Source organism: Phodopus roborovskii, unplaced genomic scaffold (genome assembly GCF_943737965.1).
Source record: "Phodopus roborovskii unplaced genomic scaffold, PHOROB, whole genome shotgun sequence".
Taxonomy (NCBI): Eukaryota; Metazoa; Chordata; class Mammalia; order Rodentia; family Cricetidae; genus Phodopus; species Phodopus roborovskii.
The window spans coordinates 5,775-24,396 of NW_026125518.1; the positions used below are offsets into that span (position 1 = coordinate 5,775).

General features: G+C 38.8%; 1 pseudogene; it reads right to left on the reverse strand.

The window, feature by feature from the left end:
* Positions 1 to 251: 251 nt before the first annotated feature.
* LOC127216121 (endogenous retrovirus group K member 5 Gag polyprotein-like) overlaps positions 252 to 18,622 on the reverse strand; it is an 81,095-nt pseudogene continuing 62,724 nt past the window's right edge.

The window sequence follows — 18,622 nt, forward strand, 5'->3', positions numbered from 1 at the left end:
ATGGGCCCATGTTGGTTATCATGAGGTAGGAGCAGTAATTGTGCAATCCTGTCTCCCTGACTGATGGGAGAAAACCCCAGTAGGGCTTGAGCATAGTGCCTGTATCTCGGGGGTGTGGGCATCATCCACAATTCCTGGATGTACTATGAGCCCCTGTGCTATAAGGGAGCCTCGCCCAAGGATCAATCCCATAGTGCCTGAAGGCAGAATAATTGATTCTAAAGGCATGGGCTGAATACCCGTTTGGGGCATTAGTAAGATTGAGGAGGCGGCACGCAGGTCCATTCTGATGGGTCTGCTTGGCCGCTCTCCTGGTTCCCTTCTAGAGATTTGACAAATCGGTTCCCATATCTTCGAGGGCCCGGGACCAGGGGCCCATCTGCTCCGATTTTGACACCTCCAAGGGTCGGAGCCTCTGTCGGGAGGGAGGAGGAGTCTCCTTTAATGTCTCTAACAGATCTGCATTGCTCACGCCGATGGTAGGCTTGCCACATCGGGTGCAGAGGCTCGCCCCTAGGGCGTTGGCATTTTACAGTCCTTTTTATGTGCCCTGGTTTTCCACATCCAAAACATGTCTTACCGGGAGGTTTTTTGTTCTGCCTTTGCGCCTGGATAATTGTCGCCACTAAACCTGTATTGCCCAGAGGCCCCCCTATCTCCCTACATACCCTGAGCCAATCCTGTAGCCCCTTATTTTTTCGAGGTGCTATAGCGGTGCAGCATTCTTGGGTAGCTTGTTCAAAAAATCAATTGTTCTACCAGGGCATGACTTGTTCAGTATCCCCGAAAATGCGTTCTGCTGCTTCTGTCATCCTGGCTACAAAGTCTGAGAAAGTTTCCCGGGGGCCCTGCTTGATCTTAGTAAGCTGACCACTACCCTCCCTTTACGGGAGAGTGACTTCCAGGCCTTAATGGCTGTAGCTGAAATTTGTGCATAAGCTCCCCAATGATAATTCATTTGATTATTAACATGAGGGCCCTGCCCAGTGAGTAATTCAAAAGTCCAGGCTTGCTGATCAGAGTTATTGCAGCAGCATTAGCTCTTGCCTGTGTTTGGGCCGCCTCATGCCAGAGGGCCCTCCATTCCATATATTGGCCCATGCTGACCAAAGCTGCTTTTGCAATCGTCTCCCAATCTGCTGGAGTCAAATGATAAGGGCCAATCTTTCTAGTTGAACTATGGTAAAATTTGCTGTAACTCCATATTTTCTGACTGACTCCGCCAATTCCTTTATTTGATTATAATCCACTGGGGCGGCCACTCTCCCTCTGTCCGCATTCTCGAAAACTGAAATGTGAGGTGTAAGGCAGCCAGCCTTCCTGACCCCTGACGGGATTAAGGAGAAGCCTCTCTACGGGATCCCGGGTCCCTCGGTTATCAAGCTCATATGGAGGTGGAGGAGCAGAAGGCAATAAAGCAGAAGGCTTCGTCCCCTTTCTTAATAGTAATAGGAAAGCCAAAATCATTATCGGGATGGTACCTTTCCCCTTCATATCTGGCGGCCTCTTCCTCCAAGTCCGCCTCCTCTTCCATGTCCAAGACATCAGACTCTTCGGACTCAGAGGGGCCTTCAATACCTGGGGCCTCCAGATATAACTTAGGATAGAGGCCACTTGAGCTCTCCCTTTTCTTTAGGTCTTTCTTTTTAGACCTCCCATGGGATTTCTTGGTTTCTCCTCCTGACTATCTTTTCCAGAGGGTCCTTTTCACTTTTAGTTTCCTTTTTGCACGCACCCATCCTCTCGCTTTGTTCAGCTTCTGATAGACTATCCTGAAACTCGGTTAAAATCCCTTGTCCCTCCGCAATAGCAGACTTACAATCCTCATCCTCTAAACAATTTTCTATCATTGTCCAGATGGCCATAACGCCAGGGCCCAAGTTCTCCATTGGCCCGAGCACGCCTCAAGATTCCTTCCTAACTTCCCTCCATGAGGCCAATGAGAGAGAGCCCAAGACCGCGCGAACCAGGGAGCTACACTGTCTACATCCTTGACAAATCGCTGTAGGAGTCGGTGAGATAGCCTCAGATCCCGCTGTGTAAGGATTGATTGCAGTGCTGTAACAGTGGAATGGGAAGAGCCCATGGCTGTGCAACGGACGCCCGCGGCTTATCTACGTCCGTCTTACAAGCGTTGGCACCACGCGAAACCAAAAGTGGATCTGGAGCTCCTCGCTTTTTATTTAAAAAGACTTAAGAGGCGCAGTGTACCGTAGCTTATCTACGTCCGACTTAAGTACAGAAATCTCCTTAGCAGCGGCCCCGATGGTAACAAAAGAGGATCAACAGAAAGAGAATGAAAGCGATACTAAAGCAAAGATGTTATGAGGATCAGTCATACCTTACTGAACTTACCTCCTCACAGTTCTGAATCCTCCCAACTCGAAAGCTGGGGGTCTTCGATGGTGCTGACGATGGATTGGTCGAGTTCCCGGGTTTCGGCACCAGTTGTCCCACGCTACCGTCTCGCCAGCAAGAACGATACGGCACACAGATAGGATCTCTGCGATAATAGCTTTAATGCTTCTTGAGAGGCAGAGCATAAGCTTACACAAACTGTAGAGCGAAGACCCCGAGAGCAAAACCCACACCCTTATATAGAAACTCAGCCTCGCTTAGGACGTGTCACTCCCTGACTGGTTGCTCGCTCATCAGGCCGAATGACGCCACGGGAGAGGCGCGGGAGAAATCCCCTTGCACGCACGCACAGGCTTATTTATGCCAACTGTCAGCCGGATGCCAGTGCCATCTTGTAATGGAGAATATAGGGACGGCTCCCTACACCCCACCATCCCCAATGGGCAGGGTCCCTTGCCTAACCAGGAGGACTCACCACAGCTTTGGGACATTTGCCTATGCCTTATAACTCCTTTGCCTCCACAGCAGGCCTGAGAATGCACTCACTGTTTACGCACTTTGCATTCGGACAGAGCCACTGGCGCCTGCCCCGCTTGTGCATTTCCTGCGGTTAGCCCCGCGGTCCCAGCAATTCCACAAGGCTCCTTTACTCATTTGTCTAACAAAATTTCACCTGCCATAGTTTGTTAAGAGCTATTCTATATGGACCGGGATCAGAAGGATCATCTGCGGCTGGACGCTATATGGTGGTACACCTCCAGGCGTAACTACCACAAGCTGAGATCTACAACTAAAAGCATCAAAGTTCCAGGACAGCAGAATTACACCTAAGTTAATCATAACATCCTTTGCAATTTAAGCTGATATAATATCTGAGATCAATTGTTCCATACCTATGGCAGATTATTTTACAATGCAGGACTTTAGGAATTATTTTACTTCATATATAGAAGGAATTTTAGCAGTAGAAAATTATGACTGGACCAATATGTACTTTTATTTTGTAATAGCAATGGGTTTCATCATTAACATGATATTCTTAAAGAAATGATTTGAGATTATAGCAAACAATAAGGAACTTGTACAAATCATAGGAGACTTAGGAACAAGGATTTAAAACATTGAAAATGATAGAATTCAAAGCATAGAATGCTTAGAAAAAAAGTTCAGAATATTGAAGATGGCATTGGAGAGCTGACAGGTAGAATACAAACCGTGGAACATAAAAATGACCAAGTAGAAAACAGAATTTGTTCCATGTCGGATGCCTCAATAACCAGAACAGAAACAATGCAATGCTAACACGCTAGCAGAAACAGCTCGTTCCTGCTCAGAGCTACTAATAAGTTTAAAAAACTGGAACATCAGATAGAAAGACTAGATGATAGAATCTCTTCCATGTCTGAGAATAATGGCAAGCTAGTAGATAGAACATTGTTTCTGGAAGGCAGTTTACATGCCATTCAGATAATATCTAAGGATGAGAATATTAAAAACATCAGAAGAAGAACTACAGGTAACAGGGCATGGAAAAGACTTAAAATTTTCCACACCAATTAGGGTCAGGGGAGCTTTCCCTTTACCTATTAATGAAAAACCAGCAACGAATAAACACCCAAAATGTGGCGTTGCATATCAGTGGGAACCAATACATATGAAAGATTTAAAAGGTATAAAGGAAGTGGTAGTCTCTTATGGCATGCACTCACCATATGTGAAGCAATTAGTAGAATCCTGGGCAAGGAATAACAACGTAACCCCTAAGGATTGGATCAATTAATATCAGCTCCTCTCAATTAGAATGGAGGGCTTTATGGAGACAGGAAGCAAAAGCTCTTGAACTTCAGGGCTTAAAGAAAGGTTATAAAACTCCTCAAGATAAAATTCTTGGTGTGGGTCTTTATGCTTACCCAGAAACCCAAGCTGCCTATGATGAACATATCTTGTCTCTATACAGTACAGCAGCTCTGAATGCTTGGGATAAGTTTCATGAATTAGGAGAGAGGATAGAATCCTATACCAAGATAAGGCAAGGACCTAGAGAACACTTTAGTGTGTTTCTAGAAAGATTATCTAGGGCAGTACAATTAGAAGTAGCAGACATAGATTCTAGGAGAAGAGTCACAGAATCTTTAGCTTATGAGAATGTGAATCCTCGATGCAAACAGGTGTTTGGCCTTTAAAAATGCAATCAGCACCCTTGGATGAATGGGTCCTATATACAGCCAACATTGAGTATAATGCTGATAAGACTGAACCATGGGTAGGAGAAGCCATATCTAAAGGTTTGAGAAGACATCAAAATAACAGAGTTCTTAACTATGGTGACTTAGAAGCTTGGGTAGGAGAAGCCATCTCCAAAGGTTGGAAGAGATATCAACATGTCAGATGTTATAACTGTGGTAAGACAGGACATCTAAAAGGAAATAGTAGGCAAAGCTTCCCTAGAAAATAACGCTCCCAGGAATGAATCAAACAGAACGCCTGCCTCAGCCTCCTGGTTTATATAAAAGGTGTGGCAAAGGCAGACACTGGACAAATGAGTGTAGATCGACCAGAGACAAGCGAGGAAACCCTTTACCATTGGGAAACTCCTTGGGGGGGCCTCTCGAAGGCCCCCACGTCACAGGTGGTACGAACATTCCCAGTCACAGTGGAAGACAATCTCTCACAGGACAATTAGAAAATTCTGTGCCTATAATAAAAACTCATACCCTCTGGATGACAAACTAGTGATGGAAGTTGAATCAAACATGACAGAAGGAAATAAAAAAACATATATTTTGGCAAACATCTATAAATAGTCAAAGGCCTAGATTGATAGTTAAGATGAATAACAGACTGTTTGACTGGATACTGGACACAGGGGTGGATGTAACTATCATACTAATAAATCTTGGCCTCGAAGATGGCCCCTGCATGAGGTAAATGTTCAATTCTTAGGGATTGGGACCCTGTCTCAGGTAAAACAGAGCATGAGATGGATTGAATGTATAGGACCAGAAGGACAGAGAGGAAGTTTGAGACCATATGTGGCTGATGTAGTGATAAATTTATGGGGTAGTGATCTATTACAGCAATGGAATACACAGATTAACATTCCTCCAGTATTAGATAGGAACCATAAACGACCTCATGATTGTGGAAAAAATATTATAAAGTACTATACAAGACAGATACCAAATACCCAGACTGTACAAAAACAGAATACAAGTGCTGAACAAACAGAGGAACCAAAAGCCCTACCTTTAAAATGGCTAACAGAGGAACCTGTCTGGGTAAGACAATGGCCTATGACCTCTGAGAAGTTAGAAGCTTTAGAAATCCTGGTTCAGGGAACAACTAAATAATGGACCTATCGAGGAATCAACCAGCCCTTGGAATTCTCCTGTATTCATTATCAAAAAGAAATCTGGTAAATGGAGAATGCTTACATACCTGAGAGCCATCAATAAAGTTATCCAGCCAATAGGCTCTCTACAGCCTGGAATGCCCTTGCCTTCTTTGATACCCAAGGAATGGCCTATTATAGTTATTGATTTAAAGGATTGCTTCTTCACTATACCATTACAAGAACAAGATAAAGAGAAATTTGCCTTCATGGTACCTAATTACAATAATTCTCAACCGGTGAAGAGATTTCAATGGAAGGTTTTGCCACAGGGAATGCTAAATAGCCCCACCCTGTGCCAATATTTTGTACAAAAACCGCTAGAAAAAATTTGTAAACAGTTTCCACAATCCATAATCTATCTTTACATGGATGATATATTGTTAGCTGACTCTAAAGGAGAATTATTAGAAAAAATGTTTGAGAAAGTAAAGGAAGTTTTACCTCGCTGGGGATTACAAATTGCACCTGAAAAAAAATACAAAAAGGAGAGTCTATCAACTACTTAGGATATAAAATAGGTCTACAGAAAATTAGATCAGAAAAAGTACAGATCAGGAGAGATCGCTACCAGACTCTTAATGATTTTCAAAAATTACTAGGTGACATTTCTCAACTGCAAACCATTATTGGAGTAGAAGGGCATGGTTTGAAAAACTTGAAAATGGCCCTAAAAAGAGACAAGGACTTGAATAGTCCACGAATACTATCAGCTGAAGCTGAAAAGGAATTAGAATGGGTAGAAAAGAGGATAGTAGAAGCACATGTGGACCGTGTGGATCCAAACCTAGACTGTATTCTGATTATATTACCATCTAGAGAATATCCTTCAGGGATTTTGATGCAGAGAGAAGATAACATATTGGAATTGATATTCCTACCACATAAATGTAATAAAAAACTAAAAAAATATATAGAAAGTATCTCTGACTTTATTATAAAAGGTAAATTAAGACTTCGTCAGCTAACAGAAAGGGACCCAGCAGAAATTATAGTACATTTAACTAATGAGGAAATTTCTTCCTTATGGAAAGATAATGAATATTGGCAGAGAGCATGCAGTAATTTTTTGGGAATGATTAGCAACAATTATCCCAAAACTAAGAGAATCAAATCCATAAAGAAAACCATTTGGATCCTTCCACGTATTGTAAGAAAAACACCTATTTCTGGAGTTCATACATTCTACACTGATGCAAACAATTCAGGTTAGGCAGGATATAAATCAGGAAAAATTAGAAAAGTGGTTCAAAGCCCTTACAATTCTGTACAAAAGTCAGAATTGTATGCCATTCTTGATGGGAGATGTCATTCTGTATATGTTTCTCATACTAGTTAATAAATAAAACACTGTTGGCCAATAGGGAAAGGAAGGTAGGAGGGACTAGGAGACAAGGAGGAAATAGGAAGTAGAAAGGAGAGCCAAGATGGAGAGTCTGGAAAAGCAGACTGGCTGGCTCCCCGGTAAGAGAAATATATAGATCAGAAGATATGGGTGACCACATCTCCAAGCTGGCAGCATTCCTGCTGGATGGCAGCATTGACCAGGGCAGTGACCACAGCTTTCATTGATGGCGGTAAATATACCCGCCGTCATCTTTGATAACCGCGGCAGAAACAACAAAGACTTTCATTTTACAATGTTGTTGTTTAACAGATAAAGACTCATGGCCAGAAAAAGATAAAGATTTACAATAAAGACAGATTCATATTAAGAAAAACCTCTAAAGGTTTACAGTATGTTCTAAAATATATGTAGGTTTGGGAGAGAAAAGGAATAAAATGGTTTTATAAAGACAAAGAGGAACTGGGTGTGGTGGCACATGCCTTTAATCCCAGCACTTGAGAGATAGAGGCAAGCAGATCTTGTGATTTCAAAGTAAACCCAGTATGTAGAGTAAATTCTAGGACAGATAAGAGATACGCAGAGAAACCCTGTCTCAAAAAAATAAAAAAGAAATAAAATAATAAAAAAGCCACAGATGGAGAGAATCTGGATACTGTACTGTATTATATTGTCTTTGTATTGTTTGACTGCTGAATAAACAAACAACTGTTAAAACAAAAGCTACTAAATTAATTCAAATTATATATTTTAAAAATTCTTTGACTCAAAAATTTAAGTTCAAGGACAAGTTACTGGGGAAAAGGATTTCTATTTTTGTTTCCACAGAAAATAAAAAGCTGTGGATTCCTTCCAGACTAATGTGGTTTGATCAAGCCAGGCCCCCTAAAACAGAGTCGCTGGTGATCCAACATTCAAAACAGCTTGGACAAAGCAGCCTCACAGACTACAACCAGGATTTCTGCGTCTTATTAGGATTCCCCCAATACAGCACCCTTTACCAGCAGGAAGTAGTTTGGAAAAAACAACACCCAAATTCCCAAATATCGTTTATAAATGTTTGTTTTCATTTAAACGGACTTGGTTATAAATGGTTAATGACCACAACCAATATCTTTTAAAGGTAAAAAGGAGATTTGGTATAGATATGAATACTTTGTTTTGGAATGGATTTTCATTTATTGATACAATTTAAGGTCAATTTTGTGATATGTATATTTCTCCTCTTGTTTAGTTATTGTGTTTATATAACTCATTTAGAAATGTAATGTATAATGCAGTACAGATTATAGGTAGTTACCTATGATAGTCAAAGCTTAGAGTTAAGTTAGTTAGGTTTTTCAAGATTCACAGAGATGTATTTCAGATAGATAGGCATTCTTCAAACCTTTCAAAGACCTACAGAATATGGCATTTAAAATGGTTTAGGGTTTTTCTTGACAGTGAGACATAAATGCTCCTGGCAACACAACCTAAGTCAGAAAGGAAGATAAAGATGGACATTGAAGAAACTCGTTATAGAGTTTGCTTCCAATATGGCAAGACTAGCCATTTGGACAAGATACTGCTCTTGTCTGGACTGTTTGACTTTGTGATGCATAAACTGGACATGCAGGACCCACAGAGAAGTGACAGCTGATTCAAGATAGACATTGCTACAGAGTTCCTGCTTCATGGAAGAGTCTGCCAGACAGTCTACGGGGATGCAGAGAAAAGTGACTGACAAACTGCCAATACAAGAAAACAGTTTAAAGTTTCCTGCTTTGCTGAAGAGTCTACTACTAGACACACTATGGCCTATGGAAGATTACAGAAGAACTTCGGTTGACTAACCAGGCAATAAGTTGTCTCTGTCATTTCTAGAGTTTATATACTATCCTTTTGTAGTCTTTAAAGGAGTTGAAGACAGATAGTTACAGTTTTCCTTAGTTAGGATTAAAGATAAATTATATATAGGACTTTAGACTCACAAATATAGGATAGATGATAGAATAGTTTCTTTTAATCTTTCTAAATGTTAATGGACTAAATTTTGTTAACTGTGATTCTTATTTGATGACTATATTTTGCTATGTTAAAACCCTTCTTTTATTTAGACAGAAAAGATGGGAAATGTCATTCTGTATATGTTTCTCATACTAGTTAATGAATAAAACACTGTTGGCCAATAGGACAGGAAGATAGGAGGGACTAGGAGACAAGGAGGAAATAGGAAGTAGAAAGGAGAGCAAAGATGGAGAGTCTGGAGAAAGCATTATGCCGGCCGGCTCCCAGGTAAGAGAAATACATAGATCAGCAGATAAGACAAAGCTAGCTGATAAGAAAGTAGTAACTGGCCAACAGTATAATATCAAATACGAGTCTCATTGTGTTAATTGGGACTGGCGCGGCGGCGGGACAAGACCAGACAGCAGGCAAAAAAACCTACACCTTACACATTCTCGTGGTACTTTTGGATTTTACATAACCCTTCAATATAGTTACTGACTCTTAATATGGAGAGAGACTCGTCTTACACATTGAGACTGCAGAATTTATTCCTGACAATAGAGAATTAACTTCATTGTTTATACAGTTACAAGATACTATCAGAAAGAGGACTCATCCTATATATAAAACACACATCAGATCCCATACAGGACTGCCAGGTCCTCTAGCACAAGGCAATGACGAAAATGATCGTTTATTGCTAGGAAGTGTGCTAGAAGCCTCAGAGTTTCATATGAAACACCATGTAAACAGCAAAGGTTTAAAAAAGGATTTTTCTATCACTTGGCAATAAGCCAAGGAAATAGTAAGGAAATGTCCTACTTGCTCATTCTATAACAAAACTCCTTTACCACCAGACAGTAACCCTAAAGGTATAAATAGGAATGAAATATGGCAAATGGATGTGTTTCATTTTGGAGAATTTAGAAAATTAAAATATGTACTTCATACTATAGATACATTTTCAGGGTTTCAATGGGCCACTGCTCTGGGCTCTGAAAGGCTGATTCTGTTATTCTGTTATCACACACCTATTAGAGGTGATTATGGGCATACCTGCACAAATAAAAACTGACAATGCTCCAGCATATGTCTCCAGCAAATTGAAAGAGTTGTTTGAGTATTATAACATAAAGCACATAACTGGTATACCTCACAATCCTACTGGACAAGCAGTAGTTGAGAAGAATCTGATATATGGTAAATATATTTAATTCTAGTAAACTATTTCTATACAGAAATCTATTTCTCTCTACTATCTAGTATTCCTGAAGTCCCAATTCAAGTAAACCAATGCTGGCTTTGGAGCTGGATTCGGCTTTCCGTCTCTAAATTCAAACATGTTGTTAAGATTAAATTCATGGTTTCTGCCTTAACTCAAGAAGCCAATTGGTGTAAGGCAGAAGAAAACAAAATCTGGGGACTCATTTCTTATACGCAATTTTCTCTCTGAAATCCTAATTTTCTCACATACATTTTAATGCTTATTTTTGCCTTTCCCTTATGCATACCTTAAAATTTGAAAATTTTACTTTAATATTGATGTTTAAGTTTTCCACAAGGAATAATAACGATTCCTAACAGCAATCTTTGAACTCTCCAGAAAGAAGAAAGGGTCCCACATCATCGTTCCCACTTGACTCAACCTGATGCATCTGGAGTAAAATCATCACTCTAAATCCGGTTTGAGACTGATTTGCTTGAGACAACTCATGACTAGTTAGCTGTAATGGTGCACCTTCTTATTACACCCTGGCCAGAGTTTCAAATAGAACTAAAGTCAAGCATTTCCTGCTACACAGTGCCTAGCTACATGTCACAGCCAGTTCTGTTGAGAAATTTGGTTGCTAAAAATTTTCTTTCTAAAGGATCCCATGGAGCAATCATCATCCCATTTTAGCAGGAAGTAACCTTAAGATAATGACACCCCCTTTTCCTGCCCTTGGAATTTTGGGATAATAGTCATCTTCTTTGGGTTGGTTTTAGTTATTTAGGGTTGCATATGGAAGGTGATGCTTACACTCGGGTTTATCTTTTAGACAGGAAGAGGGTATGGTTGGGAAAGGTATGGTTTAGATGGGATATAGGTAGATTAGCCTATTTTCTTGTGAATTTTCTTGAGTAAGAGTGAGATGTTAGTATTTTACAGCTTATATTGTTATATATTCTTATATGTGGAAAGCTATGAAAAATTAAGTTCATATTTTGTTATATTGTGTGAAATCTTTTCACTTATGATGTTTTATGCACATTAATTTTACCATATTCTATGTATGTATACTTTTACTTATGTTCAAAACATTGTGTATATTGATACAATTTATGCACATTTATTCTTGCCATATTCTATATATGTATAATTTTCTTGTATTCAAGACATTTTGTATATTGATACAATTTGGGATATTTATCATGCTGCCCTTTATAGTTCTCCCTCTTGTCTTGACATTTCTACTTTACCTCTATTTTAGGGATTTATATGTATGTATATGTACATAGTTATATTGTTTAAGTATTTGTTCCTGCTTTACTCAGGGAAGTTTCAATCAGTTTTTTAGCTAAGTTCCTGAGTATTACAGATTATCTTCTCTCATGTTTCCTGTACCTATGAGATTAGTCAGATATAGACGCTTAATCTTCAATCATTTCATAGACATGCAGAACATAGCATGTAAATATTTTAATATTAGTACTCCGTTAACATGAGACACTGTTGCTCCTGACAGCACCGTGCACTTTCCCGAAAATATGTTGGACACTGTTGTTGCTCTTGCTGGAGTTCATTCTCACCTCAGCTAATGGCCTGTTGGGCAACGAACTGCCCCCACCTTGACCACTGATTTAGACATGCAGTCCTATGTGCTTTCAGGAGACAAATATAGAAGACTGCTGGACCTTGCCAAGTTAGGGTAAGACAGCCATTCTACCTCCCTGTTGTTGTTGTGGTCTGTCAAGTTCTCTAGGCCTTAGCCAAAACTGGGTGTACCAACATTGCTGTGAGACCTAGGGTGACTGTCCAGGTAGCTTGCTGTTTTTGTCCTTGCTGCACCTTTTGGAAGTTGCCCATCCACACTTCCTGTCTACCCTAGTATCGTTATTTTCCTTCTCAGGTCTTGATGAGGTTGAAGATTAAACTATCACAACTATTATTCTCTCTTCGTAGTTAGATATATTAGGCACTAGACTTACATTTTCTAGCTTAGGACAACTCTATTGTAAACTCTGTTATGCCTTCACCCTAGGACTAGATATGTAGGTCATTTTGTTCTCAATTTTCCTTTTCTTAGAGCACACTTGTTATTCACTGTTTTGTATATAGTTTTGTATCAAGCCTAAATCTTTTCTTTAGACTAAAAGGGGAATTGTAGTGAGATATTTACTTTGTCTCCTTCTGTGGCACTGACCATGCCCATTGGGGGTTGGAGCCATGGGCGGAAGTGACCTGTGGAAGGAGGGCTGAGGAAGAGCCAGGGAATGCTCTCTTGCTGGTGGGACTTGGACAGGAGAGCATCTGGTGGAACTTGGTGGTGTTCATCTGTCTAGGTTGTAAGTTATTTCTCCCTGAATAAACATCTATTTGGCCTTTTCTTTATCCTGATCCTTATTTAACCGCAATACCCTCTCACTCCCTCTTATTCTCCCTTCCTCTTCCCCTGTCTCCCACCCTCCCATGCCCCATGACAACCTTCCCCTTTCATCCCCCCACCCCTCTACATGTAGCATTATACTTTCCAGGAGGGGTCATCTAAATCTGTCAAGTAATTTGGAGTAGAGACTATACCCTCCCTCATGCCTCTAGGTTAAGGGAGTATCCCTCCATGGAGAACATGCTCCCGAAGTACTTTTGTGCACCAGGGATATATCCAAGTTCCACAGCATGAGATCCCTTATACTGCCCAGGCCTTCTGAGACCCATGTACAGGGGGTCTGAGTCAGTCCAATTCTGGATTACCAGCTTTCAGTCTGGGGGAGCCCATTAGCTCCTCCTGGTTCAGGTCAGCTGTCTACATGTTTCTGTAGCCTGGACTTGTCCTCCCTCTCTGCATCTGTATAAAATTTGGCCTGTGTTTAGTTGTGGTTGTCTGCTTCTGTTTCCATCAGCTACCAGATGAGAGCTCCATGATGGTGGATAAGTTAGTCATCAATTTCATTAACAGAAATGGGCATTTATGGCAGTCTTTCCACTGTTGCTCAGATTGTTAGTTGGGGTCAGTCTTGCAGGACTCTGGACATTTCTCTAGAGTCAGTTTTTTCTTCAAACCTATAATGGCTCCCATTTTTATTCTCTCTCTCTCTCTCCTTTTCTATTCCTCCCTTGACTCATCTTCCTAGTTCCAAAAGCTTTCCTCTGTTCCCCTTCTCTTTCTCTTAGCTCCCTCTCCACTCACTGCTCCCCCCATAGCCAATATCCTCACTAAATCTTGTTCCTTTCCCCTCCCATGAGGGATCTTATATGAATCTCTTAGAATCCTCCTTGTATTCTAGTTTCTCTGGCGGTCTGAATTATAGGCTAGTGATCCTTTGCTCTGTCTAAAATATTTGTAGATATGAGCACTGGTAACCACAAAAGTGAGTCTATACAATGCTATTTTGAGATTTCCTCTGCCAATGGAATTAATAGAGAGCTCTTCACTTTAACCCCGTGCAGACACTACAGATAAAGGGAAGAAACAGCCACTTTCTCAACAATATATCACAAGACAGATCTATAGGAAAACATACTAAAATTCTTCTCTTCTGAAAAGCTTTGAGCCATATTCCACAATTCAAATAATTCTCAACACCATTGTTTTTCCTGTTCCTACTAGTATACTTGTATGATCTGTTAAGCAGTGCTTCTGTCTTCCTTTCTTTCTTTTTTTGGCTTATATGGAAAGTTTTTCTTGAGGGAGAGAAAAGAAAATAAGGGGAAGGAAAGAGAGAAGGAGCCAAAGAGAAACAGAGACAGAGCTACAGGCAGACAGAAAGAACTCTCAACTGCTTCTCCAATCCATAATCCCAATCCCAAGGTCTATAGTCCATGTTCAGGCTTTTTTTTTTTTTTTCATGGTCAAGATTCTATGAGTAATACAACAGTACCAACCTCTGATTTAGGATTTATGTTGCTTGAAAAGACACCATGAACAAGGCACCTCTTATAAAGTAAAATATTTAATTGCTTGGCTTACACTCTCAGAGCATTAGTTCATTATCATCATGGCAGGAAATGATGACATGCTGCAAGATATGGTGATGGAAAAAAGAGCTAAGATTGGAGAGGGACCTATTTCTTGACCCAAAGGCAAGAGTGCATGCACTGAACATCATATTAAGTGAAGCTTGAGTAAAGAAGACCTCAAAACCTACCCCCACAGTGATACACTTCCTCCAACAAGACCATACCTTCTCAAATAAAGCCACACTTCCTAATAGTGCCACTCCTAATGAGCATATGGGGGCAATTACATTCAAACTACCATAGTACAATATAACACAGGATAATTTTATAAAGTGAATTTTACAATTGAGATTTACTCTCCCCAGATATGTCTAGCTTTGTACCAGCTTGACAAAACTAATCATCACATTCATATTAAAGTAACAATTTTATGTTAATCATATGTTGAAATAATCATCTAGAATCATTAGATTAAGTTATGTGAACCTAGTATACATTTTTATAATCAAATGAAACAAATTTATTATAGAAATTCTCTTGCAAAACAATCACCATAGATAAATTCATGTTCATATAATTTATCATTTTAGTGATGATTTCCAAAACAATTGTCTTGGCTCTTGGGTGGAGTGCAAAAGAGTTTTACCTATTAGAGAGCATAAGGCTTGATCAGTTATACTGGAAGAATGAAGAGGCTAAAAGACTGACTATGGGACAATAAAAAAGTCGTTGAGCAAAATATTGGGCAAGACCATTCTGCTACATCTATATGACTAATTTCATGCCTTTGCTTAACAGTTGAGTTTTTCCACACACATACCTTTATTGCAAAGACTGTTGTAAGAAACATGCTAATTCAAATACTAAGGAGGAAACAACCTGAGAAAACTGCCTGCCAGTTTTGGGTTTCTTTACTCATGCTTCCAAAATGAAGGAGACAAGAAGCTCAAGAGATTTTGGAAGTTAAAAAGGCAGTAGCTATACCTGGAATCTCTAGCAGTTGGTCTTTTCTTAGATCCTTAGACAATTCAAGCTCTAAAAAGGGAAAGTTCAAAATCATCATGTGTGTGAATCACATTGCCATGATCATTTAAGATTCTGAATACTGGAGCTATGCCATAATTAAACAACTGCTTGTTATAAAAAGTTTGTGAAAGTTATATAGAAATTTATAAAGCATTTACATGATAAGTTATATAAATACATGAATATATTGATTGGTAATAAGATATCAGTATATCCATATATTTTTCCCCAAGAAAAAAGTGAGCAATCTCTGACTTTAGTCTTAATAATGTAATGTTTCTCTATCTATCTTGGCTCTGATAGTCATGTCTCCTTATATCCTCATAACTATCTAGAATAATTCAGAAATAGTTTCTCCAGAGAAGCAGAGTTGACCCTTCCTATACCTCTGATGTTTCTCTAACTCTGCAGTCATCCCATACTTACCACAATTTCTCTCCTCTAGTCTTCATTGGAAAGTTACAGAGATTTGAAGAACAAAAGTATTGGAAACTTGTATTCCTTATTCAAACTAAAGCTAGAAATATTCAAGATGAAATTAGATTCTTTTTCCCAAACTACCTGTTGTTCTAGAAAGTCATAAACCATCTTAATCTAGGGAAAGAACACATCTCTTTGATTCTTGTAATAAGCCCATGCTTCCTTATATCCTGGACATGTAAGCCCTAGTGATAGGGACATGTTTCCTTCCTTTCATTCAGAGATAGGTAGATTCTGAATTATATTCCCAGAGATTCTTGCAGGAAAAGAAGGTAGATCATGGTTTCTTACAGTGTCAAGCCCTTGGCTTAGATCTACCCTGAAGCTGTAAGATACATAATTAGGATGAAGAAAGGGGGGTTACTAACACCCTTTAAACAACAAGTATACTTTATGTGAGAAAAAGTGTAACCTTCCAGATGAATGAGTCTTACCTTATCACAAATGGCACCCAACCTTTCTACAATAGAGTCACAAACATATGCTACTTGTTTGTTTTCCTTCCTAACCCTCCACATGATTCCTCTCCATCCCCCAATTCTTGTGCAATATGTTCTGACTCCTCTTTGTCAGAGGCATGCCATGACTCTTCATTATAGGGAAAGCTCATTCTACCCTTTAAGAATTTATAGCATTTTCTGCTCCTATTTATTTTTGCCCCTATCACTCTCGTCTTGTGAGCTGTCTATTGCAGGCAAAGTTTCCTTGCGGTTTCTCCTCCAAAAGTCTTATTTCCCTGAGATTTATCTCACTGCACCTCACTGACTGTTCTAATATTTGTTAAAGTTCATACTTAACATATGATTGTTTGTCATTGTTTGCAGATCTGTGCATTCTAAGGAAAAGAAGGGCTTTTTAGCAAGTTTATTTGGAAGCCAGTCCTTTAACTTTCCTGAAACTAAACAAATATTTATTTATACTTTGTGTTTGAAGAAAGGATCACAAATTAATAACAAACCCATTGGGTTAAATTGGTGAGGATTAAATAAAAAGAATGTATGTAGCTTCAAATAAATATTTCCAAGCCATAGAAGCAAATATTCTAACAATTCACAGGCCACTTTAACCTGATCAAAACTGTCATGAGTAGGATTGAAAGATGGTGCATTGGATATATCATATTCCCAACAATAGGATTTCTGTAGCAATGCTACGAAATGTGAGTCATCTGAATCTGATGAATTAGAGAAAGAGTACACTCTCCAACACAGTGGACTTTTCATGAAATATCTAAACACTTCAAAGTTAACATAATTATGAGACACCAAAGAAGAAACTGAAGAAATGTTTTAGTTAAAGGAAGCCATGGAACAGAACAGTAAGTGTTTCACAAATCTTGAATTGCAAATCTCTAGAGATGATAGCAATAACTTAATAAACTACTCTGATACTATGTAATGCTAATTTCCTGCTTCTGACCATGCTGTAGGTGAGGTTGATTGTCTCGAGAAACATAAAATCATTGACTGCACAAAGATGTTCATTCTAAAAGTTATTCATATTTACTAAGAAATATTTGTAATTTGTATTATATCATAAAGTATTCTCAAGTAATTCAGAACAAAACATACATATGGAAAACTAAATAAAATGCAGGAAAGGTTTCACCAATGATGAATTTAAAGGCTTTACAGAATTTCTACTTTCTTAAAAACTTTTTCTTAAGAGTAAAATTCCTTTTGTCAAGGGAAGATTTCTAATGACTGAAGGAAATCCATCCTGATAAAATTCTATGTCTTTTCTTTTATTTCATATCTTGGTAGAATTACCATGCATTACTCTATAGAAAAGTGGAAAAGAACTGTGACCTCAACCCTACATGATCCACTGGTTTTGTGACAGCGGTATGCATTTATTCTATTCATATCTCCTAAAGTTATTTTTCTGTGCAATGAATCCACATAATAGTTCATTAAATACTAAATTTGCAGTGAAGATAATGTTAAAAGATAAAGAGGTAGAGCCACTGAATATAAGCTTTAGTTCTGTGTTTTTGATATAGTACCAAGTTTTATTTCACAATTATTATGTTGTGTTGTATGGCCCAATCAAGAAACCCACAACTGTGTTTCCATATGTTCTCATTTATTTCACTATGTTGTTATATTATGGGTACTTTTTCTTGTTTTCATACATGAGCACAATCACTCTAGGACAGACAGACCTTTAGGACATATTACTACTCAAGTGTGTATGTGTTTGAAAGGAGGGTAGTGTTACTTCTGTTCATACACATTCACGAATGAATAATTTTAAAACAACTAATTGTTACCGAGATATTAAAGGTACAGAGCAAATGACACAACATGATTTGCTAGAACATGTCATTAAACCATGTTTTCTTGAAAGTTATATCTAACAGATTTTTATCAAGCTTGTGCCTACTTCCATTGTTTCTCTCTGAATGGGCTAAGTTTACATTCTGTGGAGAAAAGGAAAAGCAGCTCTCCTTTCACAGAACATCATAGAAAGAAATTATCTTATGTCTCTAAACATTTAAAACATATAAATACACAATAGAATGTTGCTTACTTCATAAGAAACACAATAAAAATTCAAACTATATTCTTGATATTAAAATATATTTATTGCAGATGAGTAACATATCATAATTGCAATTTTAATCTAATTAAAATTCACTGCTAATTGGTAAGTTTAAGAAGAATCACAGGTACATGAGGTTGCAAACTTCCAGTGAACTATGAATAAAATGTAGAAATTATATATTCTCTTGTTAAATATAGAGGAAAGAAATTGCTGTGAAGATATACCAGACCACAGAGATTCCTATAAAGGGAAGCATTTAATCGAGGGTGGCTCACTTATATTTCAGAGGCTCAGACCATTATCATCATATCATGGTGGGGAACATGGT